The sequence below is a fragment of the Papaver somniferum genome, unplaced genomic scaffold (genome assembly GCF_003573695.1).
Source record: "Papaver somniferum cultivar HN1 unplaced genomic scaffold, ASM357369v1 unplaced-scaffold_19, whole genome shotgun sequence".
NCBI lineage: Eukaryota > Viridiplantae > Streptophyta > Magnoliopsida > Ranunculales > Papaveraceae > Papaver > Papaver somniferum.
This window is the reverse complement of record NW_020628818.1, coordinates 10,492,924-10,516,940: the sequence shown is the minus strand read 5'-3', so window position 1 is coordinate 10,516,940 and position 24,017 is coordinate 10,492,924. Positions and strand designations below refer to the sequence as shown.

General features: G+C 39.9%; 1 pseudogene; it reads right to left on the bottom strand.

Moving 5' to 3' along the window:
• Positions 1–8,620: 8,620 nt before the first annotated feature.
• The window catches only part of LOC113338508, a 55,982-nt pseudogene continuing 40,585 nt past the window's right edge, over positions 8,621–24,017 (bottom strand).

Below are 24,017 nucleotides of genomic sequence, written 5' to 3'. Positions count from 1 at the left end.
CTCACCAAACCACGCCATTGCCTTGGCCCCACCACGCCAAGTCGTCCACATGCTTTTCCTCACCAAACCGCGCCTTTCCTTGGCCCCACCATGCCAAGCCGTCTGTGCTATTGCCTTGGCCCCACCATGCCAAGCCGTCCGTGCCATTACCTTGGCCCCACCATGCCAAGCCGTCCGCGCCATGACTTGTCGCGCAAACACCAACAACTCGCCAAGCCAGCGTCATGATGTTCCCTAACCAAGCCAAGGTGATACATGGCCAGACTAAGCCGACGATTTTCATCTCACCACTTCACGGTCTACACTATAAATAGAATCTACGCAATGCCTCCAAATATGAGGATCATGAACTCTCCTTACCTCTCGAAAAAGGTTAGTTGGACTTTCCTGACCATCTTTTCACGACCTGTAATTTCGATTTTTGTCCTCGCATGTCACTATCTTATGCTTACCTCGCAACAATGCTCATGTTCCGAGCTAAGCAGGGGACTTAATGTTGATGGTGTTTTTTAGCTTAGGGTCAAAATCGTAAAACTGTACATCTGACATGACGTCACTATGGCCATTAGCACATTTATTGAATCAATCAGCAAGCCTACGTAAGAATTACCGGGGTACCCTTTTTTTTTTACATGGGCCATGTTCCACGGAAGAACCCTTAACACTGACTCATATCATCTATGCCAAACCCTAATTCTCATGCTACCGCGCCAAGGCATACCAACCATGCCAGCCGCACCACTGTGACAATGGCAGACCATGCCAGCCACGTCACCGGGCCAAGGCATGCCAACCATGCCAGCCACACCACTGTGCCAATGGCATACCATGCCAGCCACATCTCCGCGCCAAGGCATGCCAACCATGCCATCCGCACTACTGCGCCAATGGCATGTCATGCCAGCCGCACCTCCGCGCCAAGCCATGCCAACAATGCCAGCTGCATCACTGCGCCAATGGAATGCCATGCCAGCCGCACCTCCGCGCCAAGGCATGCCAACCATGCCATCCGCACCACTGTGCCAATGTCATGCTATGTCATCCGCACCTCCGCGCCAAGGCATGCCAACCATGCCAACAACACCACTACGCCAATGGCATGCCATGCTAGCCGCACCTCCGCGCCAAGGAATGTTGATCGAATTTTATATAGTGGTAAGAAGGTTGTCGTTATCTCGGACTTGTGAAGAGTGATTTAAGATTTAAGATTATGGAAACTGAGACTATGGATTCCACCATTGACCAATTTTTAAGTGATTCAGTTAACAACAATATTTATGCAATTCATACGTTCAATTTGATTCTAAGATATTGCCAATATTAGATTTCCAAAATATTAATTGTTAATCGCAAGTATGGAACATCAAGAGCTTTAAGATAAGCATGCACCATCAAGAGAGAACACAACTAATTAATCAAAATCTTATTATCAATTATAGTTCAGTGCAAATAATCATAAAGAACTTGCAATAATAAAATAATAAGAAAATACAACGCTTCCTTCATAATTCCAGCATGTGATTCTAGTTCCTCATTATTACAAAGAAAACTAAATAGAAGAAATAAAATAAAATTATGAAACTAGCTACCGGATCTCCGATCACTCCCCCTGGCTTCCTGTTCTCGACATCAATATATAGATTTCAACAAAATCTAACTTTCCTCTTTTAATTCTCTTCCACATGTCATGTCCAATGGGAGTGTGACACTTGTCTAAGAATACACAATATCACCTAATAAAGACTCGCCACATGTCCGACCACTTACTTTTCTTTTCATGGGAAAGAAAATATTATATGATCACATACTGATCTTATGTACGAGGTAAATACTCATTTTGTCAGTATCTCAATTCCAAAACAGATGTCATGTATTAATGTGGTGAAGTATATATTATGCTCAAAATCAATCTTTTTTAGTTGCAAAAGATATTTAGTTTCCTTTCTTCCTCCACCATGTCGACATACCTCGTACGTTAATTATTGAGTAGGATTTTTCATTTTATGTGATACCTCCTAAATCCTTCGAGAACTAATCACCAAGTCCTTCATCCTAAAATCCACGAGACCAAAATGCCCGAGCATGTTAATTTCTTAAACCAACTTCATCCCATCATCTCCTTCACTAACTTAAATTGGGCCTATCCCATTTATATCCAAAAGTATCCACGACCCCTGTACTCCGTAGTCCATATTTTCTTCTTGGAATCCTAGTTTTAGCCGATTTTCTTGGAAGAGCCCATTTTATTCATTTACCTACAAAAACACAATAAATACCAAACTAAGCACCAACAATATATATTTTGGGTAGGAAATATGTACGAATTAGTCGCTCATCACATGCCAACCATGCCAGCCTCACCACTGCGCCAATGGCATGCCATGCCAGCCACACCTCCGCCCCAAGGCATGCCAACCATGCCAGCCGCACCACATGTGCCAATGGCATGCCAACCACCTTGTTGCGCCATACCATGCCGGCCTTCCCTAAGAGGCTACCAAAACGAAGGCGTGCGATGATCAACGGATACCCTTCCATCTTAGATGCAAATCTTAGCCGTCCAAGGTCGCTAAACAACGCAGGGTAACCTTTGGCCCAAATCCTAGTTTTGGCCACGCCAAACCGTGCCAAGGCATGCCGTGCCACATGTTCCAATGACATGCCAACCACCTTGCCATTCCATACAATGCCAGCCTTCCCTATGCGTCTACCAAAACGAAGGCGTGTGATGATCAACGACCACCCTTCCATATTAGATGCAAATCTTAGCCGTCCAAGGTCGCCAAAAAAATGCATGGTAACCTTTGGCCCAACACCAAAACCCTAGTTTGGCCGCGCCTAAACCACGCCAAGGCATGCCGACCATGCCACATGTGCCAATGGCATGCCGCGTCATCCACCTTGCCGCACCTAAGCCATGCCATGCCGGCCATCCCTTCACGGCTGCCAAAACGAAGGCGTGCGACAATCAACGACCACCGTTCCATCTTAAATGAAAATCTCAGCCGTCCAAAGTCACCAACCAACGCATGGTAACCTTTGTCCCAATGCCAAAACCCTAATTTGGTCGCGCCTAAACCACGCAAAGGCATGCCGACCATGCCACATGTGCCAATGGCATGCCGCGCCATCCACCTTGTCGCGCCTAAGCCATGTCGTGCCGGCCTTCCCTTCACGGCTGCCAAAACGAAGGCGTGCGACAATCAACGGACACCCTTCCATCTTAGATGCAAATCTCATCCATGCAAGGTCACCAACCAACACATGGTAACCTTTGTCCCAACGCAAAAACCCTAGTTTGGCAGCGCCTGAACCATGACAAGGCATGCCGACCATGCCACATGTGCCAATGGCATGCCGCGCCATCCACCTTGCCACGCCTAAGCCATGCCCTGCTGGCCTTCCCTTCACGGCTGCCAAAACGAAGGCGTGCGACAATCAACGACCACCCTTCCATCTTAGATGCAAATCTCAGCCGTCCAAGGTCACCAACCAACACATGGTAACCTTTGGCCCAACGTCAAAACCCTAGTTTTGGTCACGCCCAAACCGCGCCAAGGCATGCCGTCCATGCCACATGTGGCAATGGCATGCCATCCACCTTGTCGCGCCATACTATGCCAGCCTTCCCTATGCGGTTACTGGTGTGATGATAAAGATGCACACAATATGCTTGCAAGTATACAAGGTCAATATTTGTAATAAAAGAGTGAGTAGGGGTTTGTCCACAGGGAGAGGAGCATATGAGAAGTTTTCCTAGGCTAAAAAGAGTAGCAATGCACTATGGCAGTGAGCTAAAGGCAAACAAAGTTTCAGGCATACAACCAAGAACACAATATAAAGCAATAGAGAAGCAGGCTAAGAAAAACAACAAACAACCAAGGCTTGGCAGCCAAGGGCAGGATGAGGCAGGATTGTGCACTGACTTCAGTGCACAGTACTACAAGATGCAGGAAAATAAAAAGCAAGAAAAGTAACTGAAATACAAGCATACAGGACTGAAATTAAAGGTGTCTGAAATTAAGATTGACTGAAAGAGAAGTGGTGGGCAAGCCAAAGCATATGATCCACCTTGTATCCTAATCAAGTGACATGGTCTAGGTTAAGTTCAATCCTAAGCATACAACTAGAAATGGGAGAACACCAACTTGCTCACTAGTCCACCCCTAGCATTGGCCGTCTTTTGACAGTACAGCCAATCACAGGCTCTATGAGCATTGGCCTCTCTCATTTGCACATTCAAAACATAGCCACAGGAAGCAACTCTCTAGTTCATTCACACTTGACAGTGCACAAGGCTTCACTGAGCCTTGGCCTGAAAATGATTAGCTCATGCTAACCATGAAGTGACAACAAACATACATCATATGAGATAAGTTAAACATAAATTGCAGCAAAACAAATGACTACAACACATAAGCAAATTGCAACATACAAACATACAAGCACTGAAATTTTCAGTTCATAAAATTTTGTTCAATTCTCTACTGGCTAGTCCAGAGAGGTAAAATAGTCTCTTTCTAATGCTTCCCCCAACACCAATTTATACCCATTACACAAAATTAGGTTTTCCCCCAATTTTCCCCAAAGTCAGTAAAATTAGGTTTTGCCAATTACCTACTGTTGATGAAATTCTCGCTCCATATCGTCGACCCATCCTTCTATTTCTCTTCCTGAGTCATCTCCCGCTCCAATTGCTGCTCTAACATCAACTTATATCTTCAATTTCTCACCTAGGGTTTCAGTCGGCAGAGATGAGAAATTGAGGAGATTAGTTGATGTAAAACGTGATAGTGATGATGGGTATAGGTAGAGTGATTTGGGGAGAAAATAGTGGAGTGATTTGGGGTGAGGTGGTGGTGATGGAGACGGACATGGTGGTGGTACAGAGTATGGTGGTTCTGCAGAGGGGGTTGATGGAGGAGATAGTTCGATGGAGAAAGGGAAGGGTGCGTTTGTTTGAGGTGTAGGTGCTCGGTCGCTAGGGTGTGAGGCGAGTGTATCGAGTTTGATGTTCTGCGACGCTGAGCCGTGGGATAGGGAGATGAAAGATTAATCTGACGGTGAGATGAAGTGAAGCTTGTAGCGACCGCTGGATTTTTTATACAACGAAGTTAACGGCTCTAGATGGGGTTAGGTGTTGTAGTGTAAGGCGGAGATATCAAACGTTGATGAACAGCAAGGGAGCGACCGTTGGATTCAACTACCATCTAATCTGAAGGCTTGGAATTTCAGCGCTGTGGTGCTCGGCAGAGACTTCAGATTTTGATGCTCTATGAAGGAGCGACCATCGGATGCTTCTGAGAACTGATCTGATGGCTGAGAACGGAGGCGCTTTTGTGTGTAGAAAATGAGGTTGTGCGCACCATTCTTCGCGGCTTCCTTGCGTAATTTCTCCCGGCTTTTCACTACTTTTCTGCTCTTTTCGCTCCGCGACTCATCCGAACTTTATTTATTACCTAAAAATGCAAAATTAATTAATAAAAATATTTATTCTTGAAAACAATGAAAATACAGAATATGGGATAAAATGTAGAATTAATGCACAAAAGATGAGTTAAATGCCAAAGAAAAAGGGATAAATATATACAATATTTGGCACTCATCAAATACCCCCAAACCTGAATTTTACTTGTCCTCAAGTAAAACAAAACTAAGGAAATCCTAACTATACCACTGTCGCTGGTCTCTCGAATGCATTTAGCGTATGCACTAAGCCTTTTAAACCACTAAGTGTCCCTAGTGGACGAGTTGAAGTCTCGTGAAGGTTGCTTAGAACGTACCTACAAAGTTCTAGGTCAAAATATAAGCTCAGATTCCATCAAACGTGACATGTGCAAAACAGTTTAAGCTCACAGCAAAATGGAGATGTCAATCTAGCTATCGAAGGCACAATCCTAGCACTGATAACAAATAAGGACATGTGATAAGAGTGTAAAGTGTATCTACACATGTGTAAAGAAAGATCTGAAGTCATGACTACTAATCACCAAGAGATAGTTTCTCAGGCTAAGAACTGAGGTCGAAATCTAGCTAGCTGTCCGGACTTTACGAGAATTGTGAATGAGTTGGAGGTATTTCACAATTACTCGCGTTGTACATCAATGGCATACACCCTCCTTGCTTACAACAAACAACAAAAAATCTTTACATGACTCTTATTTACATTGACTATCTCTTTTTATTTTTGGAACAAGAGATGATGGAATTGATAAATACTTGATTTTTTTTTTTTTTTTTTTTTTTTTTTTTTTTTTTTTTTTTTTTTTTTTTTTTTGAAGGAAACACTTTTGATACAAATACAAAAGGAAACAAAAATTACATGACACTTTGCAAGAGGTAGCCCTTTTTGATGCACCCAGTTAAATTCGATGGTTGTCTTTCTTAATGTAACCTCCACTTCTATCCCAACCAACCAAAGAACAAGCTAGTCCAGTTTCGTTCAGTATTCTAAAGTGATTGGCAATCGTAACTTCCTATCCAACACCTTGAAGATCGAGGCCATACATGTATTGGTAGATCGTGCGCGTGCAAATTTCTTATCACTATGTGAATTGTGCTAGAATCAGGGTGCCTAAATATCTAGACTAAGACTCCTAATAAAAATACATATTTGCACAAGAGTCAACATTTCAAGGTAAATGAGCTCCATTTTTATGATTTTTTCATTTTTTAATTTTTTTCAATTTTGATTTTTCAATTTTTTTGGAATTTTTCAATTTTTTTCAAAAAGAAGAAGGAGTTCGTTTTCAATTATGCAAATTATCATGGTATCTACTCTATACCCCCAAACCTAAACTAAACATTGTCCTCAATGTTTCAAATATGGAAAGAATTATAAAACAATATATGAAGAGGAACATGCTGAGTAGAGTAAAAGGAGAGAGAATACCCGATTGTACGGTGGCAGCTCGATTAAAACTCCGTTATTCAAGGCAAAAATCCATCATATTAGCAGTCACAATGGATGAGCACAAAATATACACAAAGGAAATTTAACTAACACATTATCTACAAGAAAATTTGGTTTTTAATGGGATTGGACTTTTGGAAAAATTTGGTTTTGTCGGGAAAAAGAAAATTTTGGTTTTTAGGGAAACATTTGGAAAACTTTTGGTTATTTAGGGAAAGAGTGGACCAGTTTAGTCCACATAGACTGGGTCCTCCAGGTCGGTTGTTTCAATGTCGGGTGGAAATGGCTCAAGGAATGGCTTTAATCTCTGCCCGTTGACTTTGAAAACGTTCTTGTTGGAGACATCCTCCAACTCTACAGCTCCATGAGGAAAAACTGTGCGTACTAGGTACGGACCCTTCCATCTGGAACGCAGTTTTCCTGGAAAAAGATGTAATCGGGAGTCATACAGCAAGACTTTCTGACCAGGAGTGAAGGATTTGCGCAGAATACGCTTATCATGAAATATCTTCATCTTCTGCTTGTACAGCTTGGCACTGTCATAAGCCTCATTTCTCAATTCTTCCAACTCGTTGAGTTGAAGTTTCCTTTGAATTCCAGCTTCGTCCAGAGAAAAGTTCAGCTCTTTGATTGCCCAGTAGGCACGATGTTCTAATTCCACAGGTAGATGGCACGGCTTTCCATACACTAGACGATAGGGGGACATGCCAATTGGTGTCTTATAAGCTGTTCTATAGGCCACAAAGCATCATTCAATCTCAATGACCAATCTTTCCTGGACGGGTTGACCGTCTTCTCCAGAATGTGCTTAATTTCCCTATTAGACACTTCCACTTGTCCACTAGTCTGAGGGTGGTACGGAGTAGCAACCTTGTGAGTTATGCCATACTTGCGTACTAAAGACTCAAAGTACTTGTTACGAAAATGTGAACCGCCGTCACTGATGATAGCTCTAGGGGTACCAAAACGTGAAAATATGTTCTCTTTAGAAATGAAAGTACCACCTTGTGGTCATTTGTCTGGTTGCATGGCTTCACCCACTTCGAAACGTAATCAACAACAACTAGGATGTATAATTTGCCTTCAGAAATAGGAAATGGACCCATAAAGTCAATCCCCCACACATCAAATAGCTCACGATCAAAATCGGATTCAACGGCATCATGTTTCTCCTCGAGATACTTCCTAGTTTGACAGCGCTCACAAGCAATACAATACTCATGGCAGTCTCTAACAGCGATGGCCAGTAAAACCCACTGCAGGATCTTTGCAGCGGTCTTCTTGGCACTGAAATGCCCCCCACATGCTTGGTCATGACAGAAAGATATCACATCTTTCTGTTCCATGTCGGGCACACATCTCCTAATGATTTGGTCTCGGCAGTACTTAAACAAATATGGGTCATCCCAAAGGAAATGTTTAACTTCAGCCAAGAACTTGGATCGGTCTTGTCTCGACCAATGTGAGGGCATTCTACCTGTAGCAAGGTAGTTAACAATGTCGGCAAACCAAGGAAGGTTTGACACAGACATCAATTGTTCATCAGGGAATGATTCTCTAATCAGCTCAGATTCATACAATAGACTCAGATTCAATAGACTCACTAGTTAATCGGGACAAGTGATCAGCAACCACATTCTCACAACCTTTCTTATCACGGATTTCGATGTCGAATTCCTGTAATAAGAGTATCCATCGAATAAGGCGAGCTTTAGCATCCTTCTTAGAAAGAAGATACTTCAAAGCCGCATGGTCAGTGTATATGATGATCTTAGATCCTATCAAATAAGATCTAAACTTGTCTAATGCAAATACCACGGCAAGTAACTCCTTCTCGGTAGTCGAATAGTTGAGTTGAGCATCATTAAGAGTTTTACTAGCATAGTATATCACATATGGTAGTCTATCAACACGCTGTCCTAAAACAGCGCCAACGGCATAATCAGAGGCATCACACATGAGTTCGAACGGTAGTTCCCAGTTGGGTGGTTGGACAATAGGAGCTGAGGTGAGGAGAGTCTTGAGTTCTTCCCATGCCTTCACACAAGCAGTATCGAAGTTAAAGACAACATCTTTGACAAGTAGATTACACAAAGGTCTTGAGATTTGGCTAAAGTTTTTGATGAATCGCCGGTAGAACCCAGCGTGACCTAAAAATGATCGAATACCCTTCACAGAGTGGGGTTGTGGTAAATGTTGAATGAGGTCGACTTTAGCTTTATCTACTTCAATTCCTTTTTCCGAAATGATGTCCTAGAACTATGCCGGAGTTTACCATGAAGTGACATTTTTCCCAGTTTAAAATCAGATTCTTTTGCTTACATCTAGACAACACAAGGACCAGATGGTCCAAACATTCATCAAAAGAGGAACCAAACACAGAGAAATCATCCATAAAGATCTCGAGAAAACTATCTATCATGTCTGAAAAAATGCTCATCATGCAACGCTGGAAAGTAGCAGGCGCATTACACAGCCCGAAGGGCATACGTCTAAAAGCAAATGTCCCAAATGGACACGTGAATGTAGTTTTTTCCTGATCTTCCGGTGCAATGTGAATTTGGTTATAACCGGAAAAGCCATCTAGAAAACAGTAGTGACTGTGTCCAGACACACGTTCTAGCATTTGGTCTATGAAGGGAAGGGGGAAGTGATCTTTTCTTGTTACTGTGTTCAACTTCCTGTAGTCGATACATACTCGCCATCCTGTGGTTGTACGTGAAGGGACTAACTCATTCTTTTCGTTCCGAACTACAGTAATGCCTGACTTCTTAGGCACAACTTGAATGGGACTAACCCATTTACTATCTGAAATCGGATATATGATACCCGCATCAAGTAGCTTCAAGATCTCACTCTTAACAACGTCTCTCATGTTAGGATTAAGTCTCTTTGCATTTCCCTAGATGGTTTGGCATTCTCTTCAAGATTAATGTGATGCATGCAAATGGTGGGACTTATCCCTTTGAGATCTGAGATGGTCCATCCTAAGGCTTCTTTCTGCTCCTCAAGTACTCCTAAAAGCTTGTTTTCCTGTTCTATGTTTAATCGTGAAGAAATGATAACAGGTAAAGTATCAGAAGGACCTAGAAATGCATACTTCAAAGTATCAGGTAATGGTTTCAATTCCTGTTTGGCCTTAGGAGACTCATCCGAAGATATAACAGACTTCTCAGAAAGTGGGAGTTGTTCCACTGTAGTCTGCCATTTAGTGATGTCCATTTGAGGTACAGATTCGAGCAAAGATTGGACTTCACCAATGTATTCATCATCATACAACTCCAAGTTAACATCTTCCAAACATGCTTGCAAGGGATCTTTTGACATAATACCAGTCAATGAATCTTGTATCAAACTCTCAATCATATTGACCTCATGTACATCCTCATCATCAAGATTCACATGATGTTGACTAACATTAAACACATTCAGCTCTACAGTCATGTTTCCAAAAGACAGCTTCAACACTCCATTACGACAATTGATGATCGCATTAGACGTCGCCAAGAAAGGACGTCCTAAAATGACAGGAATGTGACTATCCGGGTTTTGTACAGGTTGAGTGTCTAAGACAATAAAGTCTACAGGAAAGTAGAACTTATCAACCTTAATTAAAACATCCTCAATTACACCTCGAGGGACTTTGACGGATCGGTCCGCCAATTGGAGAGTTATGGGTGTTGGCTTCAATTCTCCAAGACCTAACTGCGCATAAACAGAATATGGCAGGAGGTTCACACTTGCACCTAGATCTAATAAAGCTTTATTGACCATGTGGTTTCCTATAGTGCAAGAAATTGTTGGACAACCTGGGTCCCTAAACTTAGGTGGAGTTTTGTTCAGAATGATGGAACTCACCTGTTCAGCTAAGAAAGCACGTTTGTGCACATTAATCTTGCGCTTTTGAGTGCACAAGTCTTTGAGGAATTTGGCATATGCAGGGATTTGCTTAATTGCCTCAAGAAAAGGAATGTTGATGTTGACTCTTTTGAACAGTTCTAACATCTCATTGTAGTGGGTGCTTATCTGTTGGCGAACTAACCTCTGAGGATATGGAGCAACATCAACATTAGGAGTTAGAGGGGTATTCACAACATTGGGATTGTCGGCTTTGCTAATGTACTCAGGTTCCTTTTCTAAGTTGGAGGTGTTCTTTGGTGGTGTAGGCAATGATATGCTTGGCTCAGACTCATTTGATTGTGGTATGCCTACATTGTTCTCAACAATCTTACCACTTCGGAGAGTGGTGATGGAATGGGCTTGATCGGGTGAGGTTTCATTGCAAGATGATGTTCCTGCTTGAAATATCCTCTTTGGATTTTGTTGGGGCTGGCTAGGAAGTTTACCCTTTTCTCTTGTATTCAGTGCATCGCAAATTTGACCCATCTGGAGTTCTAGAGCGGAGACTCGTTGATCAGTTGCTTTCTCATTCTTCATCAGATGTTGGGTCAATTGATTGATACTCTCTTCAATGCTAGACAATTTCTTGTCAGCAGTGTATTGAGGGTACGACTGCTGTTGAGGATTTTTAGGGTATTGATAGCCTTGATTGTTTGGATAGCTTTGAGTGGGTTGAGATGGTCCTCCTTGAATGGGTCCTTTAGACCATGAAAAATTGGGGTGGTTCCTCCATCCTGGGTTGTAGGTCTGAGAATAAGGGTTATGCTCTTGTTTTTGAAACATAGCATGTGCCTGTTCTAGCCTAGATTCTTGGAATGCATGCATTTCCGGACAATCACTGACCTGATGGTCAGAACCGTTACATATATCACAGATAGCCATTTCGACATGTTCACAGAAAGCAGTGGTAGAAGGTTTTACGTTTTTCTGAAGTTCTAATGCTTCTATTCTTCTTGCTAGTGCTGCCATTTTTGCATTTTCCTCAAATTTAGACTCAATTCTATGGACCTTATCTACAGGTGTAGTCTTTCTAGGTTCACGAATGGACTCCCATTGTTGAGTTTTTTCAGCAACTTCAATTAGGAAAGCCCAAGAGTCATCAGCACTTTTATCTGTGAAGAGTCCATTGCACATAGACTCTACAATTGTTCGGGTGGAGACATCTAAACCTTCATACAAAATTTGCACAAGTCTCCATTTCTCAAAACCATGATGGGGACACTTAAGCAACAATTCATTGAATCTCTCAAGATATCTAGCTAAGGTTTCACCTTCTAATTGTACAAAGCTGTTCAGATTTTGACGAATTGTCGCAGTCTTGTGATTAGGGAAGAACTTTTTGAAAAACTCTTTGTGAGGTTGTCCCATGTCCTAATTGACTGTGGATGTAAGGCATACAGCCATGACTTGGCCTTTTCCTTCAAAGAAAAAGGGAATAGTCTCAATTTTAGGGTTTCGTCAGACATCTGAGTGAAACGTATAGTTCCACAAATCTCCTCAAATTCTCTCACGTGATGGTAAGGGTTTTCATTTTCAATTCCTCTAAACACGGGAAGCATTTGTATTGTGCTCGATTTTAGCTCATAATGACCAGTAGCTTCTGGTAAAACAATGCAAGAGGGTTGGCTTGTCCTTGTGGGGTACATGTAATCCTTGAGGCTACGGGGTTCTTCCATTATCTCGGGTTGGTCCGGTGTGTTTTCCTCAGAGGATGTGGGTATGTCAATTGGGTCTATTGGATTGACTCTAATTAGTCGGTTTGATTGGTCTCTAAAGGTCACAACCATATCCTAACAAGATCATTGATCGACGAACTAACATCTAACAAGCCCACAGTCAATGAAAAACACGACCTAAAATTTGGTTTTGGTTGGGTTTTGGTTTCACAATGGGTTTAGAGAAATTTTGGATTAATTGGGACAAAAAGCCCAAACAACTAAAAAGGCTTTTGGTTCTTGGGTTCTTTGGAGAATTTTGGTGAGAAAAATCTTAACTCACGGACCGACAAAATTTTTCCCTTCTTTGTAAGGTTAGGAGCCCAATGGTTGGGATATAAACCTATAGTCCAAAATAAAGTGCAAACCCACAAAAGAAAAGAAAAATAACAAACAAATAATGACAAGCCCACAAAAGAAAAAGAAAAAGAAAAAAAAAAATTATTACAAGCCCAAATAGAAAAAAAAGAAAAAAAAATAAAATTATTACAGGCCCAAATATAAACACTTAAATACAAGCCCAGATAAATTTAATGAGGCCCAGTTGGGTTAGCTCATGGGTTAGGCTTACCTGATTTTTGGAGGGAAGCCCAAAAATAGGCTTTTAGTCCCCTTTTAGTTGCAAGGCCCAGTTGGGCTTTAGGATCGTCCTAGCAGCTCACGTCCAAGCCCAGCAGCAGCAGGTGTAGCAGAGCCCAGCAGCAGCAGCAACGGAGCCCAGCTGAAGTTGCAAGCCCAAGAGCAGAAGTTGCAAGCCCAGCAGAAGTTGAGGTTACTGAGCCCAGCTCAGTTGGTTCGAGCCCAGTTCAGAGATTGTTGCACAAGCCCAGCAGAAGAGGTTGGCAGCAGGCCTGGCAGCAGTTGGCAGCTTCAGTTGGCAGCAAGTTGGATCAGAAGCAGCAGCAGCTAGGCAGCTTCAGCAACACTTGCAGCAGCAGAGCAACACTTGCAGTTGCAGCAGCAGCTTCACAGCAGCACAGCAGCAGCTTCAGCAGCAGCAGAGCAGCAACAGCACTTTCAGTAGCAACAACACCACAGCAACACCACAGCAGTTAGCTAGCAGCAACACCACAGCAACACTTGCACACCAGCAGCAGCAGCACTTTCAGCAGTGCAAGGTAGTGAAGCAAAATCAAGACAGAAATCAGGAAACAATCAGAAAACAAGCAAACCGCTACCGAGTCCCCGGCAGCGGCGCCAAAAACTTGGTGTGATGATAAAGATGCACACAATATGCTTGCAAGTATACAAGGTCAATATTGTAATAAAAGAGTGAGTAGGGGTTTGTCCACAGGGAGAGGAGCATATGAGAAGTTTTCCTAGGCTAAAAAGAGTAGCAATGCACTATGGCAGTGAGCTAAAGGCAAACAAAGTTTCAGGCATACAACCAAGAACACAATATAAAGCAATAGAGAAGCAGGCTAAGAAAAACAACAAACAACCAAGGCTTGGCAGCCAAGGGCAGGATGAGGCAGGATTGTGCACTGACTTCAGTGCACAGTACTACAAGATGCAGGAAAATAAAAAGCAAGAAAAGTAACTGAAATACAAGCATACAGGACTGAAATTAAAGGTGTCTGAAATTAAGATTGACTGAAAGAGAAGTGGTGGGCAAGCCAAAGCATATGATCCACCTTGTATCCTAATCAAGTGACATGGTCTAGGTTAAGTTCAATCCTAAGCATACAACTAGAAATGGGAGAACACCAACTTGCTCACTAGTCCACCCCTAGCATTGGCCGTCTTTTGACAGTACAGCCAATCACAGGCTCTATGAGCATTGGCCTCTCTCATTTGCACATTCAAAACATAGCCACAGGAAGCAACTCTCTAGTTCATTCACACTTGACAGTGCACAAGGCTTCACTGAGCCTTGGCCTGAAAATGATTAGCTCATGCTAACCATGAAGTGACAACAAACATACATCATATGAGATAAGTTAAACATAAATTGCAGCAAAACAAATGACTACAACACATAAGCAAATTGCAACATACAAACATACAAGCACTGAAATTTTCAGTTCATAAAATTTTGTTCAATTCTCTACTGGTAGTCCAGAGAGGTAAAATAGTCTCTTTCTAATGCTTCCCCCAAACCAATTTATACCCATTACACAAAATTAGGTTTTCCCCCAATTTTCCCCAAAGTCAGTAAAATTAGGTTTTGCCAATTACCTACTGTTGATGAAATTCTCGCTCCATATCGTCGACCCATCCTTCTATTTCTCTTCCTGAGTCATCTCCCGCTCCAATTGCTGCTCTAACATCAACTTATATCTTCAATTTCTCACCTAGGGTTTCAGTCGGCAGAGATGAGAAATTGAGGAGATTAGTTGATGTAAAACGTGATAGTGATGATGGGTATAGGTAGAGTGATTTGGGGAGAAAATAGTGGAGTGATTTGGGGTGAGGTGGTGGTGATGGAGACGGACATGGTGGTGGTACAGAGTATGGTGGTTCTGCAGAGGGGGTTGATGGAGGAGATAGTTCGATGGAGAAAGGGAAGGGTGCGTTTGTTTGAGGTGTAGGTGCTCGGTCGCTAGGGTGTGAGGCGAGTGTATCGAGTTTGATGTTCTGCGACGCTGAGCCGTGGGATAGGGAGATGAAAGATTAATCTGACGGTGAGATGAAGTGAAGCTTGTAGCGACCGCTGGATTTTTTATACAACGAAGTTAACGGCTCTAGATGGGGTTAGGTGTTGTAGTGTAAGGCGGAGATATCAAACGTTGATGAACAGCAAGGGAGCGACCGTTGGATTCAACTACCATCTAATCTGAAGGCTTGGAATTTCAGCGCTGTGGTGCTCGGCAGAGACTTCAGATTTTGATGCTCTATGAAGGAGCGACCATCGGATGCTTCTGAGAACTGATCTGATGGCTGAGAACGGAGGCGCTTTTGTGTGTAGAAAATGAGGTTGTGCGCACCATTCTTCGCGGCTTCCTTGCGTAATTTCTCCCGGCTTTTCACTACTTTTCTGCTCTTTTCGCTCCGCGACTCATCCGAACTTTATTTATTACCTAAAAATGCAAAATTAATTAATAAAAATATTTATTCTTGAAAACAATGAAAATACAGAATATGGGATAAAATGTAGAATTAATGCACAAAAGATGAGTTAAATGCCAAAGAAAAAGGGATAAATATATACAATATTTGGCACTCATCAAATACCCCCAAACCTGAATTTTACTTGTCCTCAAGTAAAACAAAACTAAGGAAATCCTAACTATACCACTGTCGCTGGTCTCTCGAATGCATTTAGCGTATGCACTAAGCCTTTTAAACCACTAAGTGTCCCTAGTGGACGAGTTGAAGTCTCGTGAAGGTTTGCTTAGAACGTACCTACAAAGTTCTAGGTCAAAATATAAGCTCAGATTCCATCAAACGTGACATGTGCAAAACAGTTTAAGCTCACAGCAAAATGGAGATGTCAATCTAGCTATCGAAGGCACAATCCTAGCACTGATAACAAATAAGGACATGTGATAAGAGTGTAAAGTGTATCTACACATGTGTAAAGAAAGATCTGAAGTCATGACTACTAATCACCAAGAGATAGTTTCTCAGGCTAAGAACTGAGGTCGAAATCTAGCTAGCTGTCCGGACTTTACGAGAATTGTGAATGAGTTGGAGGTATTTCACAATTACTCGCGTTGTACATCAATGGCATACACCCTCCTTGCTTACAACACAACAACAAAAATAACTCTTTACATGACTCTTATTTACATTGACTACTCTCTTTTATTTTTGGAACAAGAGATGATGGAATTGATAAATACTTGATTTTTTTTTTTTTTTTTTTTTTTTTTTTTTTTTTTTTTTTTGAGAAGGAAACACTTTTGATACAAATACAAAAGGAAACAAAAATTACATGACACTTTGCAAGAGGTAGCCCTTTTTGATGCACCCAGTTAAATTCGATGGTTGTCTTTCTTAATGTAACCTCCATCTTCTATCCCAACCAACCAAAGAACAAGCTAGTCCAGTTTCGTTCAGTATTCTAAAGTGATTGGCAATCGTAACTTCCTATCCAACACCTTGAAGATCGAGGCCATATTCTCTTCCAGAATCAACTATTCTGGTCTCAATATTCTCTTCGCTTCCCTCCCCAAAACCAACCCTTCTCCTTCACTTTGTGACCGAAGCAAGTTTGGAACGGCCATTTCTTGGTTTAGGACGTATTTGTACAGATTGATCTCTCGAATCTAAAGTACTCCCTTGCAGTACATTGTTTAGGGTTTAAACTCGTTTCTCACCCACACACCCGAAATTACCAAAATCAGCAGAAATCGTTTTCACCCTCAAACAATCCAAGTGTAATAATTAACCAGATCAAAACTCAACAGTAAGATGATCATTCATTTATTTTAGAAGAAAAAGAATCCACATACAACAAAGACCACTTCGTCGAGAAGAAGATATCTTCTAGAGAATCATGTGCATCCTCACACGGTCTCAAAGAGGACGCACAACTGTAAGTAGTCAAGTTGTAATATGATGAGCATTTTGCTCATCAAGGGTGTTGACATTCTCTCCTTTTCCTTCAACACCAGAGAAGTCAATAGAGATACTCTCAAGAGAATCAATAAAAGGAGGACAAGAGGTACCTAATGCTGCTGCCTTCCTTGTCTTCTTAATGGTGCACTTGAGTATATTTATACTAATTTTGAGTTCCGAAACACGATTGTTGATGTGAATGTAATCAGGAACGGTTGACACTTTTGATCCAAAACTTTCTTCAGCCATGAAAGAAACGTTTGAAGTTTTTTTCTTTCGTAGAAATACTTTTCTACTCATTGGATTATGAAAATAGCCATATGTCCTTGTAGCCTTATTCCTTTTATAATTGTAAAAAGGTTTTTTATTATCATTATAGGAAAGAATTGGCTCATCACAGCACTTTACTTGTCTGAATGTTGAACATTTAAAACTAGTAATATGAAAAACATGTTTGATTACTTCCTTAGACATCCAGATAAGAATGTTCTTAAGATAACAACTGAATGGAATGCTATTAACCGTTCCTATATGAGCAGTCTTTGGAGGTTGCCTCGTCGCATATTAAGGCACTAAGACAGTGATGTAATAAATTTTCAATTTAGATTTGATTGTTAGAAGCTTTATGTTTTCTATGAAAAGGGAAATTGAATTGTTTGCTCTTTTCTTTTTATCTTAAGAATTAACAACAGTAATATTTGAACTCCAATGCCCCATGGCTCCATGAAATTGGTCAAATTTGCTGCACGAGAAACCTTAGGCCCATAAATTGGATTAATAATCCGTTACACAATTCTACTCCATTGGTATTACAAAAGGGGAAAAATACTATATTTGAGTAAGATACAAGGTTTAAGTACTGTTCAGTTTGTACTCAAATCCTTGATTAAAAAGAGCTCTATTCAAACATGACTTCAAGTTTGATAGGTCCATCATGTTTTCTCCACACTCTTTAATCTGTTTCATTTAAAACCAAAGTCAGTCTACAAAACATGACAACAAAAGGAGTAGGAGGACAAATTATTTGCAGGTTAAGGAATGTTCACTTACATTAACTGTGAAAGTAAGCACTAATCTCTCAGGAGATGTTACGAAATTCGAACTTTGCACGTCGATTGAAGTTAATGAATCAAGAGCTTTATACAAAGATACTGCAATGCCTTCTCCTTTGTTGCAATCTAATCTTACACAAAACACACCTTCTTCTACTTGGAACACATCCATTTTCAAAATTTTCTTGCAAACTTGATGCTTTTTTATATAAGGGGTCTTTTTTGGATTTTCAACTATGTTCAAGCAACTATCTCCTTTTTAGTGGATGATGATGATTCGAGTTCTGCAATTTCAGTTTGTATTTTCTTAGCTTGCTTTTGTAAATCTTGAACATATGATACCGCATCTCCTACGATTGATGCCTTATCCATCTGCATAAGTAACCAAATCAGAGTTTAATACAATTGAAACAGCAGTACACACGTGTATCTAGGTTGTTAGTAAACTATGATATGAGAAAAGAGCAAAACCTTGGTGATGTTAGGAACCAAAGCACGTAAGGCGTAAAGATTATGTTTCATTCGAAATCTTCTCGTACGTTAAGAACTTAGTATTCTCGTGCTATCAAGGAACGAAGAGCTCCTCTTTGAAGATGATGATCGTGGAGTTGTAGTTGTATTTCCGGACCAATAGTCGCCTGCATCATTTTCTCCATTTTCCGTTTCATCTAGTAATCCGTCAATGTCGAAGGCACCAGATGATGATAAAAAAATTCGGATTGGTTGGTATTGGATCAGAAACAAGAGTAGCACTAGTAATATCAGCGGCGGGGTAACTGAATCCAAATAACTCTCCCGGAGTGGGAAAGAACTGGTTATTATCATATGTAGAACCATCATTGAAAAACATAAGCTCATTACTAACTTCTTGTTGCTGATGACCATTACCATAGTAATTTGGCACGAAAGTCTTTACGGGTTCGGCAGTTTCTTCTCTAATTTGATCAATGAGTTCCTGGAAATTCGTAGTGTCGAGAAAATCATTAAATTGATCGAATTCAAATGCTTGAAAATCTGCAATATCCATCGCTAACTAGTTAGTTTCTTTTCTTTGAGACGATCATATGTCTACTAGTAGGATCAACCAAGTATTTGAATGTGGTAGCTGTTGCCAAGGTAGTTTCTTTTTTTTCCCACTCTTTTTCTTTTGTCTATCACTCTTACGTACTTTTGTGAATTGGGGCACATTACATGAAGTGAAGAACTATATTAATAGGCCGCAAGTATGAACAGAATAATTGATAATTTTATGGTTTTCAATATGATAAATTCTAGCTTCGCCTAGTTAGGTAGTTACTATATTGGTTTTTGATCAATTTTTATAATCAAATTGTTCCGAAATGATTAATTTTTTTCACAATTGTAGTCAAACACTATAGATTTTGGAATGTCCTTATTTATCCTCAGCAACTCGAATCACTTGATCACTATTTTTTGGGGTGGATGTATGGAGCATTTTCCTACATGGACATCCCTGATTGTTTTTGAGTAGAAAACTTACCCAACTGAAAGCAAACCATCAAGAAAATCAGCAATGAAGTGACATATATTCTTTTTCTTCTTATGTTTAAATTTGACTCACTTTTTCTCACCTTTCCCGTCTTATTCTGTTTTATCCTGACACACAATCTTTTTTGTCCTGATTTACTTTCTTTTATTATCATTAAACCGAAAGAAGACGTGTACATTAAGAACCTATTATTTCATCTAATTTACATTTTCCAAGCTAATTTTATGTAACAAGCGGTGAAGGCATTTACTTCAAGTAGTTCGTGTGGATAAGCCGTATGCGTGCTGATGATTAGGACTGATGAGTTATATAAGCTTGAAGTGTGTTAAGGATGAAATCCTAGATGTTCAGAACTATATAAAAATGGAACGTGGAACACACGCAGGGGGCGGGTTCCAGTGTTGGTCTTTTCGAGTAACACACGAGTTACATCTTGATGAGAAACGTTAAAAGAAATTAGAGATATAACTACTGTTCGCTTCCATGTGAGCGTAGAAGTGGAGTTTGTAATTCAGGACTGATGGTGTAGTTTAATATCAGCTTATAAATCCGAACGGCGTTCATTTCAAATGTGTTTAGAGTTGTAGTACACAAATTCAAAAACAATTCAAGTGAATGATCCTACACCTGACCAGATGGAAAAGAGGTGAACCTCCTCATATATGGATCAAAAGCCTGATGCTCCCACTCAAATGAGGAGTTGATTAGCACGAGGGAAACGGAAGTTGTTTCTCCCGCGTTGGAAATATTAAATCAAGATTATGGTTTTCGGAGCAACTAGTACAAGTTGACTCTGATTCGGTGAAGCAACTAGCACAAGTTGACACCGTGTGTCATACTTGAAGATGAAGTAAACTTGAGAAACAGGTTGTTTTGGTTCTAGAAAAGTTCTATGTTTAGAGCATTACTATGTTTAGAGGTTTTTTATGTTTTTAGAAGTGTTCATTATTTAGAGTTTGATTTTAATAGGAAAGTGCTTTGAATGGTCGTCAAGTTTGTTTTACTTTAAATAGACTGTTGAGCCATGAAAATATGTACACTAAGAATTATTATCAATGTAATTGTTTTTTGTGCTCTCCTCTTTCCTGTTGGGTCCTACTACATCCGGGTTGAAGGTGTGAAAAGTGGTAGTTAATCACAGCGCACATGGTTCAATGCCGGTTGGCCACCCAAGAGTTAGCAATTTGATACCAATGGATATACTTGATAAAATTCTTTGGAAATCCAGAATACGTAACAATACCGGAAAATGGATCATTTGTCCAAATATTTTTAAACATGGTTCAAATGGACGAGTAAAAATTATCATGGGTGAAATGACACCAAAAAAATAGCAAGGAGAAAAATGGATTCGTCCTGAATTAAACTTAAAAAATGGCAAGGATGAAACTGGATGCATTCTGATGTAAATTAAAAATAAGAAAAAATATTTAAAAATGGGTAGGATGAAACTATTTACATCCTGGCTATTTTTACATCCTTATCCATTTAAACAGTATCAAAATCTAAAAGTCCTTTTCACCCACAAATTGTTGATTTTGATTTTTTTAACCAATTTTATGTAACAATAAATAGGATGGTGGATATCCCGGATCCCCCATATGACGTATAAGTGCTAAAATATGTTTATGGTGAGTATTATATAATTTTGTGTATCCGGTTGTCAAACTAATGACATTTCATGTATTGTTGTCTTGTCGATTCATTGTATGAGACGAAAACAATGCATCAGAAGGATGAGAAGATTATCCTCCATGGAAGAAGCAGTGCATTCTCATGGCGGGGAGCAAAGCCAAAACCGTCACTTCGATACGAATATAAGTATGTCACCTTAACCACCTTCATCATTAACGTTTCATTCGTCGTGTATACAACAAATTACTACTAATTAGGGCTGTTCATGATCGGTTTTGGTTCGGTTTCTAGCCAAACCAAAACCGAAACCAATACTATTGGTTTCTAAAAATCTAAACCAAACCAATTCATTAATCATTGGTTCGGTTTCCAAATGGTTCCAGTTGGTTTCAGTTTGTCCCAGTGGTTTTTGGTTAACCAATAATTATGTAAAACCAAAAAAAAGAAACACAAATTTACAGATATAAAAATCATAGTTGCCGATAATACTGGTTTACACAAATTTACAGAAAAAAATAAAAAAAAAATATATCAAGAATAGTTAAAGCTTACTCCAATTCTAGAGATCAAAAGAAGATATATAATATATCTTAATTTAGTTATTGACAAATAAAAAAGAAGGAAGGCGGGAAGAAAAAAGTCGAGTAGCAGCGGTTGTAGTTGGGGGTGGAGAAGGGAGGCGACTGAGAGAAGGAGAAAGAGAAAGAGGGAGAGTATCATAATGAAATATTAGATTTAGGGTTTCTATTTATCCTCTAAATCAATGGGTAGAATCTAATACTTGTAAATCAATGGTAGAAATTAAGTTTAAAAATTAATCAGTTTTCCAATGGTTTTTGATTCGATTTCAGAGGTCAAACCAAACCAAAACCAACACTATCGGTTTTCCACTTTCTACACCGTAACCAATCCATTAAGAAATGGTTCGGTTGGTTTCTTTCTAATTAGTCTGGTTTGGTCTGGTTCCAGCGGAAAACCGAAACCATGTTCAACCCTACTTATTTGGGACGTCCACCTTCCTACTGGACCCACTAGCAAACTACGAATGGACCCAACAAATGAGAGTGTCTACCACGTGCTCGACTCACTCTTTCTCATGCATCCTCGAATGCGTGGCGGCCAGCAAATCAGACTATCAGACCGATATAATGGCATTAGGAGTAGTACTTATTGGGCTAGGCCAGGTTCTGGATCTGAGCTTTCTGGGCTTATACACGAAGTCATTCACTCTCGTTCAGTCATTCTCATTGTCATTGGTTCATTTCTTGAAGGGCTTACTAAAGAAACATTTCTTGGGGACCAGTCTTTTTTTGGGACCATTATTTTATTTTGGATAAAGACAATAGAAGTAAATCTAGGTCACCCCATATATGATGTTTACATTAATACCTAAACAATCCTAATAATTAATTTTAGGTTATGATTAGTTAAATAATTTAGTTAATAATAATTAGTGAGGTTATATTAAAAGATGTGTTATGATTATTAGATGAGTAGAATTTTAGAGAGAGTAAAGTTAGAGAAGATGAAGGAAAAAACATGGAAAATAAAAAAAAATTCCAATTCACTAAGTTTGGGTATTCAAGTGATGAAAACTCATCTGATTCTTCATCTCCATCCTCTCCTAAAGTATTTGTTAATATCCACAATGATCCGGATATGAGTTATTTCTTAGATGGTGATTCTATTCTTCCCAAAACTCAATCTCAAGATGAATATGATGGATTTTATCAACCACAACCGGAGGAAGAGTATTTGGGTGTCCAGGTATGCTCCAAACTTAGATAATGTATGTTGAATTGGTCAAAACTTTCCTAAAAATGTAAAATTTTCAAGTGGATTTGGTCTAGTTCGGTTACACTATGTCAAGAACAGCTAATCGAACTCATCCGGAAGTGTAATTCGGTTGCTTTAGCTATACACGGAAGTAACCGAACTCACCTGAAAGTGTTGTTCGGTTACTTTCTCCAAACACGCAGGTTACCGAACTCATATTTCAGTGTAATGTTCGGTTGATTCGTTACAAATTAACAAACCGAACTTTACGTAAAAATTAGATCTAACTTAGTGTACAAAGTTCGGTTGGTACGCAACCAATAACTAACCGAACTTACGTAAAAATAAGAATTAACTTAGTGTACAAAGTTCGGTTGTTTCGCAAACTGCATGTTTACGAACTAGATAACCGAACTCTACGTAATATTAGAAATTACTTAGTGTATTAAGTTCGGTTGTTTCGCAAACTCGAAATAACAGCGTAAATAACCAAACTTAGGAAAAAAAATCTGAAGTTCCAGTATAATGTTCGGTTATCTAGATAAAATAAGAAGTAACCGAACGTTTTATTTGTTACTTGTTCGGTTATATGTTAACTTTGATTTATAAACCGAACCTTGAGTTCGGTTATTGCGATAAAGTTTACAATTAACCGAACTCTAATGTAATTCCAATTGATGTTTTTACATTTCTTGTAGATGGAAAACCAACCTATACCAATGGATGATCAACCTTCTCCGGTTAATATTTTGTTCGAAGATACATCTCATCATTATGCTAATGAGTTGGTATTTGACTTACCTATTGATGCGAAGAATTGGGATAGAGAACATGCCAAGAGAGTCAATTGCGTCCTAGTTTTGAATGGAAAAGAAATCCAAACTCGTTTTGAAATGGTTTGTAAGAGCAGTGGAGATCCCGATGTTAGTCAAAAGAGGAAGGGTTATGAGTATAAAGGAAAGACGACGAGGAAGAACACAACATGCTCAAAAAAAATTAAATTCCCGACGCCA